General features: G+C 41.7%; 1 long non-coding RNA gene across 1 annotated transcript; it reads right to left on the bottom strand.

The window, feature by feature from the left end:
- Positions 1–577: 577 nt before the first annotated feature.
- On the bottom strand, positions 578–5,614 carry LOC138784625 (uncharacterized). The gene is made up of 3 exons (XR_011361893.1): positions 5,494–5,614; positions 4,590–4,645; positions 578–710 (listed from the first exon to the last, which is right to left on the bottom strand). It is a non-coding gene; the product is annotated as an uncharacterized lncRNA (long non-coding RNA).
- Between the last annotated feature and the right edge of the window lie 4,188 nt (positions 5,615–9,802).

Raw genomic sequence — 9,802 nt, 5'->3', positions numbered from 1 at the left:
CCGTGCCTGTCATTTTTACGTTTTGTGGGACTTCCTCTTTAAAGGGTAAGTTGTTTCATAGAATCCTAGTGTCGGAAGTCATTCTCCTGCCCTTTGTGGAGGAGATGGTGGAGTGTGTGGTGGATTTGGAACACTACACTTGCATTGCCACCTTGCTTTGTGACATATACAATGCACTAGTGCACCCAGCTTGCTCTGCACTAAAACATGTACAACTCCTTGTGGTCAACACAGTATCATATTTATCATATTACATATCATATTTATATTTATCATGTTCTAAAATGCAGGGCCTGTTACATATAACTGCCCGTTTGACCTCAGTTATATTAAAACCAGTATGCCTGAAACTATCAATTCATGATCTGGTTAAATATTTTCAGGAAGTACCAAAACAGGAAATTATTAGTGGTATGACATATTCTGGAAAGAAAAGGTTTACTAATATAAAATATAGTTCTGTTTAATCTGTAGATTATGGTCTATGAATCCATTTATCTCTATTAGAAGCTTGTGTTTCATGCTTGTATGTGCTGTAATTAAAGTTAGTTACTATGCCATTATTATAATTCAGTGATATTTTATTTCATCCATCAAATAAATCAAAGACAAATTATACATTTGTAATTCCACTTTCCTTCTGAACCAAAAAAATCTTAGGAAATTGCAGTGTTGGTTTTCAAAATATTTCTGACCCTTTGACGTTGTTTCTGAAAAAAAAAAAAATATTATCAAATAAAGTAGAAACATGTTTAGAACTCTACATATACAAAATTCTGCAACATCCAGGACATGTTTTAAAGGGGTAGTGCGGCGCTAAAAAATTATTCACAGAATAACACACATTACAAAGTTATACAACTTTGTAATGTATGTTATGTCTGTGAATGGCCCCCTTCCCCGTGTCCCACCACCCCTGCACGTGTACCCGGAAGTGTGGTGCGCTATACTCACCTGTCACGTGCCGACCACCGTCGCTGCAGAGGGCGGGCGGCACTCAGGAAGATCCGCCGGCCGCCCGAAGAAGACGTCACTGCTGAGGATCGGAGACGGTGGTCGGCACGTGACGGGTGAGTATAGCGCACCACACTTCCGGGTACACGGGTGGGGGTGGTGGGACACAAGGAAGGGGGCCATTCACAGACATAACATACATTACAAAGTTGTATAACTTTGTAATGTGTGTTATTCTGTGAATAATTTTTTAGCGCCGCACAACCCCTTTAAAGCAAATGTAGGATCAGGTACTTTGCTTTTGTCTTTGCTTTTGTCTTTTTACCTAAATGGAGCGGCACCCCCACAGTGTGACTGTGGGGGTCCCGATCAATGTAACGAACCGCCGGAGGACCCTTACCTTTCTCCGTGCAGTACGATCGGCTTTCTGCTCATTGAGTCTGCCACAGGCAGGCTCAATGAGCAGAACGCCTATAACAATGACCAATGCTATAGGCATAGCATTGTACAGTGTCTGCAATATATTGATTGCAGGTAAAAGTCCCCCGGGGGAACTTAAAATGTGTAAAAAAAAGTAAAAATGTTTTTATAAATACCCCAAAGCCCCTCCCCCAATAAAAGTTAAAATCACCCCCCTATAAAGAAAACATATAAAAATAAATAAACATGTTATATACTGTAGCGTGCATATTTGTCCAATCTATTAAAATATAACAATTGTCATTGTGAGCGGCATAAACGAAAGAGGGAACAAAGCGCCAGGATTGACGATTTTTTGCTACATTATATATAAAAAAAATGTATTAAAAAGTGATTAAAACGTTCGAGCTACACAAATATGGTATTAATAAAAACTAATAAATTAATAAAAACAGCCCCAAAACCGTTATAAGCGTCACAATAGGCCCATTTTATTAATAATTAATTGCAGAAAAAAAAGTCTTTCATTAAAAAAATATATATAACATTAGAAAATATGTGTAAACCTACATATGGTTGTATTCGGACTGACCTATAGAATAATAGTATCATGACGCTTTTACCATATAGTGCATTACGTAGACACAGGAACCCCCCAAACGTTACCATATTGCATTCTTTTTTACAATTTCACCAATTCATAAATAATAATTTTGGGGTTCCATCATACATGTTATGGTAAAATGAAAGACGCCATTACAAAGTACAACTACTCCTGTAAAAAACAAGCACTTACATGGCCCTGTTGATGGAAAAATGAAAGTGCTAGAGCTCTTAGAACGGGAGAAGGAAAAAACGAAAACACAAAATTGAAAATTTGCGCGGTCCACTGGGTCATTTTGGGCCTGGTCCGCAAAGGGTTAAAGGAGGACTGTGGGCATAAAGTAAAAATCCAGGGTGGGCTAGGGATATGGCAAGAGCGCTTTTATTTTTCCACCTATGGGGCTGGTTGGGGTGATTCTAAGTTTTTATTGGTATCATATTGGTGTTAGAGAAAAATTTTGATTGTTTTTTAATTTTTTTCTAATATAATTTTTAAAAATAAGCAATCCTGGTTATTTGCTTTTGCCATTCACCGCATGGGAGCAATATTGTGATAGTTTAATAGATCGGACAATTCTGCACGATACGATATATGCAACAGTGCTATGCATATCTGGGGGGAGGGGGGTATTGGGTATGGAGATAAACAGTAACAAAACAAAACATATAACCTATAATATAGAACATGCGTGGTGCACATATAAAATCGTCCACAAGTTGTGCATAGATAGTTCAAGGGTAGTATAACAAGGCAGAGGTGCAGGTCTAGGATGTAGCAGGGTCAGATTCCCATGGGATCTTCATATGCAAGCAGTAGATAGATAAACATCCTATAGTAGCTCAAACTATCGCTAGTTAAGAGGAAGGGAAAGTGGAGTCGCTGTGGGGGTTTAGCGATCTTACTCTTATACATCAACCAGGGTGAAAACTTTTTCTTTTTTTTTACACATTTTGTATTGCATATATAAATCCCTTACGGGACTTATATATGCAATGCTCTGATTGCATATACTGATAAATGCCTGAGAACAGACTATCTACAGATTGCCAACATTGTGATCGCCAACTTTTCCTTTGTGATGTGCGCACCGCATCTTCCTGTGTCTGTGACACAGAAGGGTGATGTGAGTGGCCGCCCCTTCCCCACCAGAGCGGTGCACGTCTTCCTTGTCCTGTGGGCCGCACACGATGACGTCATTTCATCGTGCGTCGCCTGCAGGAGAAGACCTGCACGGGCTAGAGGGGAGAGAAGAGGACCTGGGCAGCGTGGGAGGCACTGGCACTGGGGGTTAACTGGGCTACCAGGGACATGACTGTGGGGGTTTACTAGGCTACCAGGGACATGACTGGGGGGGTTAACTAGGCTACCAGGGACATGACTGGGGGGGTTAACTAGGCTACCAGGGACATCACGGGGGGGGGGAACTAGGCTACCAGGGACATGACTGGGGGGGTTAACTAGGCTACCAGGGACATGACTGGGGGGTGAGGGTTGACCTAGGCTACCAGGGACATGACTGGGGGGGGGGGGTTAACTATGCTACCAGGGACATGACTGGGGGGGGGGGTTAACTAGGCTACCAAGGACATCACTGGGGGGGGGGGTAACTAGGCTACCAGAGGCATCACTGGGGGGGATAACTAGACTACAAGGGGCATGACTTGGCGTTAACTAGACTACAAGGGGCATCACTGGGGGTTAACTACAATAGCAGGGACACTAGGGGAACAATACTTTGCCTTGCCCCGGGTGCTGCAAACCCACGCTACTAACTTCCGCACACAGTATGCAGCCCTTGAATGATTTTATTAATGGCCGACTGGCCCTCGACATGGAAAAGGTTCCTCACCCCTGACTTAGGGTGTTGTGGTGATTCAACAAGCACTGTGCATTTTACCAAGTCTACCACCAGAGGGCCAAACTATATGTAGGTTGTATGTATAGACTGATGCACATTATATATGTTTTCTGTGATTTTGTATCCTATGCGTCACTGGCCTGTGTTTTAAGTGTTAGCTTATGCAATAATAAAGGAGGAAATATTTATGTAATATGTTGTTGCTTACATTTTTGGGATAATACTAATTGTAGGTGGTACATGTTGTTAGCAGTATATTCCACAATAGATTTTTGTATATATGGTGTAGGTGTTTATTATTTTGTGTTTATTTACTTATTACAACATGTTTTCGTTTCAATGTTGCTGTTTTTAATTTTAAACAGCAACAATGGAGCGAAAACATGCTGGGGAAAAGAATAGAATGTCTGTACGTTTAAACGTAGGTCACATAAAATGCCTTATCCACTTGTACAACTCACACATGATGTAATGTTGCACATTATTTAACTGTTCACAAGGGACAATGTTTCAGTGTCCACAATAAGTCACTGATGATGATGGTGATAGTGAAGCTACCACACAGATTAAGATGGTGCAAGTGCATGGTATTTCAGCGCATACTCGTGAAAGATAGCCATAAGTTCTGTGTTTGAATAATGTTTAAAACGTGTGGTAGCGTTAGTGGCTCTATAGAGTTAATGCTCATTGTCTTCGGGTTGCTCGTTGCAATTGAGGAAACACAATAACATAAGCAGTTCGGTACAAATGCACCTCTCACCACTGCCTTGTTCCCGCTGGCCCTCAGGGTCTTTGGTGTTCCGGTTTGCCTGCAATGAATGAAAGGAAAACGAGCAAGGTTGGCAGCCTTGTTCTGGATCTCGTCAGATGTACAATTCAAATTTATCCACTTCCAAGTGGATGTATATATGAGAAGTTAATTTATTATTATTGTTTTTTTTTTTTTTTTAAGACATAAAGTGAATGTACCATCAGGCCTGGGCTGAAGCACTGGAGGCGGGCCTACCCATCCCCAGTGGGAGGAAACCCTGCCCCTCTATGACGCGGCTCTGTTAGAATCAATGGAGCCGCATAAAAAAAATAAAAATAAAAATAATAATGATAAATTAAGACTTTAAGTGAATGTACCATCAGGTCTGGGCTGAAGCACTGGAGGCGGGCTGACCCACTCCCAGTGGGAGGAAACCCCAACCCCTCTATGATTTATACACACGGACACTGGGTTTTAGTTCATAAAAAAAAATATATAATTTTTATTATGTATACATTGGTACCAATACAATATTATGTCTCATTAAAATAAAATTTAAAAATGACCACAAATAATTAATAAAAAACCATTACATAAAAAACTGGTGTCAGCAGATATAAATCATCATGGAAGGTGCAGCTATGATGAGTTCCCTATAATGCAGCTTCATTAATTCTAACAGAGCCGCGTCATAGAGGGGCAGGGGTTTCCTCCCACTGGGGATGGGTAGGCCCACCTCCAGTGCTTCAGCCCAGGCCTGATGGTACATTCACTTAAATTATACAAAATGGCATAATCAAGCTTACCCCCACCCACACCTTATTAGTTATTCTATAACAAAAATCATGTATTATTAGTATCTGTTATTTCTCTCATAGTATGTATAGTACAGTATTTATCCCATACCTTCCATATTTGGTCTGTACGTGAAGCAAGTCCTTTCCTGCTTGCAATCATGCATTCCATTATGCTATTAAATTTGGTACCCTGGATTGCTTCTTTCTTAGTGGGGATCCTTGTGCTATTAGTTTTTAGCTAATAGTGTTCTTGATATTGTTAATACGTAAACTATTAATTTTTTATCATCCCATGACAAAAAATCTAAAGATAACAAGCCCAAGGCTGGAGATGAATCAATAGGTTTAACTATTAACTCTATTAATAACCGATAGATCTTGTTCCAAAAAGGCAAAAGCATCTTGCAGCTTCACCAAATGTGTATCATAGACCCTACCTCTAGACCACATCAACTCATTTTTGAGTATTAGGGATACATATTTTGAAGTTTTTCTGGGGTGATGTACCATCTATAGAGTATATTTCTCGATATCTCCACATGATTAATATAGTTAGATACCCTGTGCAGCAGGAGCATATATATACATTCCTGACAGTGAGGGGCTTGAGATGTGTGCAGACCCGCACACATCAGAGTCCCAGGAGCTGAGGATAATGACAGGCAGCTGTGATCCCCCAGCTGCCTGTTATTAACCCCTTAAACTCTGCGATCTATAGCAATCGCAGCATTTTAGGAAGTCGGGTGACTGGTTAAGCAGCTGACTGATCGGGACCCCCGCAGCCACACTTGTACCGAAGGGTGGGGGTAAGCCACTTACCTTTGACCTGTCGGATCAGTGTTCTATAGATAGGCTGACTCTCAGGCAGACTATGTACAGAAAGCCGATAGATCATTATATGCATAGATGAGTATATGTAATCTAATGATTGCATGTTTTACAGTAAAACAAGTGTGTTAAAAAAAGTGTAATTAAAAAAAAGTTTTTAAAAGTAGTTTTAAAATAACTTATAAACGCCCAATAAAAGTTTAAAATACCTCCTTGCCCTTCATAAAAATAAAAATATGTAAAAAAATAAACATATTGTCCTATCTATTAAAATATAACAATATTGTTCCCACACGGTGAACGACGTAAACAAAGAAAAAAATACACACCAGGATTGCTGATTTTTTAAAATTTATATATCAAAAAACAATTTTAAAAAAGCTATCAAAATTTTTCTTTTACAGCAATATGATAGTAATAAAAACTAGAGATCTTAGCGCAAAAAATGACATCCCAACAAGCCCTGCTTTATATTAAATCCCATGTTGATTTAGATTTTCAAAGTTATAACAGTGACACTTTAAGCAAAACATGAGAAAAGCTACCAAGAAGGGACGTTGCCATGATGCTGCTGGTGGTGATGAAGCTGCTGCTCCTGTAGGGAGCGGACATGGGAGGTCTCAGCCTGCTACACTAGAAAATATAACACCTACTTTTTGGCGGCAGGGATTACAGGGTCACTTGATTCTTGATTTAAATCTCGTTTTTTAAATTTTTTTTTGCTAAACTGAATTTTTTTCTCCCAGCGTCAGATACTATTTTAATGACATTTGAGACAACAACTCTATTGCTTCCCAATGTAACAGTGCTCCCCCTGTGACTAGGGCAGATTGGGGGTGACTGAGGGGGAGCTGGGAAGACCTAGAGGAATTGGGGGTGACTGAGGGGCAATGAGGGTGACTGAGAGGGACGGGGAGGCTCAGGGGGACTGGGGGTGGCTGAGGAGGACTGAGGGTGACCAAGGGAGCTGAGGGGGACTGGGGGTGACAGAGGGGTGGTGGAGGAGCTGGGTGTGAAAGAGGGGGACTGGGGGTGACAGAGGGGGACTGGGGCAGAAGTGCACATACAGGTCCCCGGTCTGCAGGGACTGCAGAATAGATGATTACTGGAGCTGTACGGTGAGATACGATCCCACTGTACAGCTCCAGGACCCACAGCAATTACCCTGCAGTCCCTGCAGGGTGAGACCGGGACGCTGGGTGTAAGGTGCAGGGGAAGATCAGCAGCTCCTGGAGGCCACCCACCTCTTCTCTCGGGACTGCCCACCCACCCGCCGGCCACACATCGCCCCTCTCCGGACTGTTTGGCTGCCCGCCCGCCCAACACTGTATCATGCCGACCGCCCAACACCGCCCCTCTTTGGACTGTCTGCCCTACACTGTACCACGCCGCCCGCCTGCCCCACACTGTACTGCGTCGTCCGCCCCGCCTGCAGTGATTTTTTTGTGAAAATCGAATTTATGATTTTCACAAAAAATCTAATTGATTCAAAAATTCTTTAATTTTTGCTGGTAGAGGCACTACTTTCTGAATTCCTATTTGACAGAGAGGGCCCAGGGGGGAGCAACAGGCCCAGGAGGAGAAAGTCGCCAATGCAGCTTGGGGACCTGCACCACTTGGAAGGGATGGCAAGCTAAGGCTGCAATATGAAACACCTTCCTCAGCACTCCACAAAATGCACTAACACCATCAGCAGATACAGCCCGTATGAGCAGCAGTCAGAATTATAAATACCTGGTACGTGGCAACACATCTCATTGTGCTGAATGATAGCTGCTCCCCATTCAATTTCTGAGTTTCTAAAATAAACACTTGGCCAGAGTTTGCTCTCTATGCCTTAGAAGTAGGGATGGTCCGAACCCTCCGAGGTTCGGGTTCGTATGAACCCGAACGCTCGGCATCAGATTCCCGATTTCTGCCCGCTCCGTGGAGCGGGTGGATACAGCGGGAGGACCGCCTGGAAAACTGGGATAAAGCCTATGGCCATGGCTGTATCCCAGTTTTCCAGGCGGTCCTCCCGCTGGATCCGCCCCGCTGCACGGAGCGGGCAGACAGCGGGAATCATTACCGAAAGTTCGGGTTCGTACGAACCCAAACCGAACTCGGTTCGGACCATCCCTACTTGGAGGTGCTGTCCTGTCCTGCAGCAAGTGCGCTCTCTGAAAGGGTATTGAGCACTGCATAGGGAGTTATCACTAACAAGCGGGTCCACCTATTCACAGCCAACATGGACAAATTGACATTTCTAGAAATGAAAAAGGTATGAATCCCAGATGACTTGTCAGTCTTAGTGCCTGATTAAGGAGCCTATGTGCACTTGAATGTCCGCATCCTTTTTCAATATTATTTATTTATTTAGCAAATGAAATTTTATTTATTTTATATTATTTCAAATACTTTCACCACTCCATTATTTCCATAGCAATTGCCTTGTCCTACCCCCATTTTGGTTGCAATTGCAGCCCTCTACCCCTTCCTTCACCCATTTCACAGCCATTTTTTGGGGCCGTGCAAAAGTTTTTTTTTCAAGCATACCAGTAAGACCCGAATATCCACAGGTCCACTCTTCCTTACTTATAATGGTTTCTATTAGAGTTCTTGTGATTTTGATAGCAAGAATAGCATTGTGCACAGTGCTATTCTTCAGAATTATCAGAACTACTACAGAACTGAACACAGCAGCACTTGTGAACAGAGCCCTGCAAAATTTTCTTTTTTTCTCATATAAGAAGACCCACATGGTCACTTGACAATATGACAAATCTAGAAGTTAACAAGTAGAAAATTACAGACAGATCAGTAATATTGTCATGTTTAGCATTAAAATCTCCCTGTACTCTTGCTACATGTATTGTACTTTCATAAATGCCCAGCTATTCTTCTGAACAGGATTAGTACTACTAACCGCATTAGCAGTTAAAGCACAAGAAAATATGTGAACAAAATATTCATCTCTGAATTAATTGCTATAATTTATTCACTGCTTCCTGTTACCTTAGTGGGTTTGTTAGTAGCAGCCTACTACTATTATACAAATGTTCGTGGCACAGATTATTGTGATTCTTCAACTTGTACTTCTCCTACAGGCCTGCAATGTGCCAACATTTCTCAAATTACTAGTGGTCTTGAGAAAACTTGGCATGGCAGTATATTCACATTCAACTGGAAATGAAATCTTTAATAATTGGAAATATAATTTTCCAACATTGGATGTGAAACAGTTTTAAGGGCACATACTGAAATCATCCAAATACTTTATATGTAAGACATATTTTTTTCTATTATTTTTGTCCCTAAGAAAAAGGTTTTATAAGACCAGTTTCATCAGTGAACCAAAACAAACCTAAAATTTTAAGAGCAAGAATGTTTACATTAACAGACCAGTACTTAGCATATCAGGAAAAAAAATTGACGGGGAATAGTGATGAGCGAGTACTAAAATGCTCGGGTGCTCATTACTCGAGATGAGTATTTCCCGATACTTGAGTGCTCGTTTCGAGTAACGAACCCCATTGAAGTCAATGGGAGACTCAAGCTTTTTTGCAGGAGACTCAAGTTCGGTAGAGAGAAGGTCGTGTGAAAACCTGTCA

The sequence above is a fragment of the Dendropsophus ebraccatus genome, chromosome 2 (genome assembly GCF_027789765.1).
Source record: "Dendropsophus ebraccatus isolate aDenEbr1 chromosome 2, aDenEbr1.pat, whole genome shotgun sequence".
In the NCBI taxonomy this organism is placed as follows: domain Eukaryota; kingdom Metazoa; phylum Chordata; class Amphibia; order Anura; family Hylidae; genus Dendropsophus; species Dendropsophus ebraccatus.
Note: the sequence above shows the minus strand (reverse complement) of the source record. Positions and strands in the feature narration are given on the sequence as shown.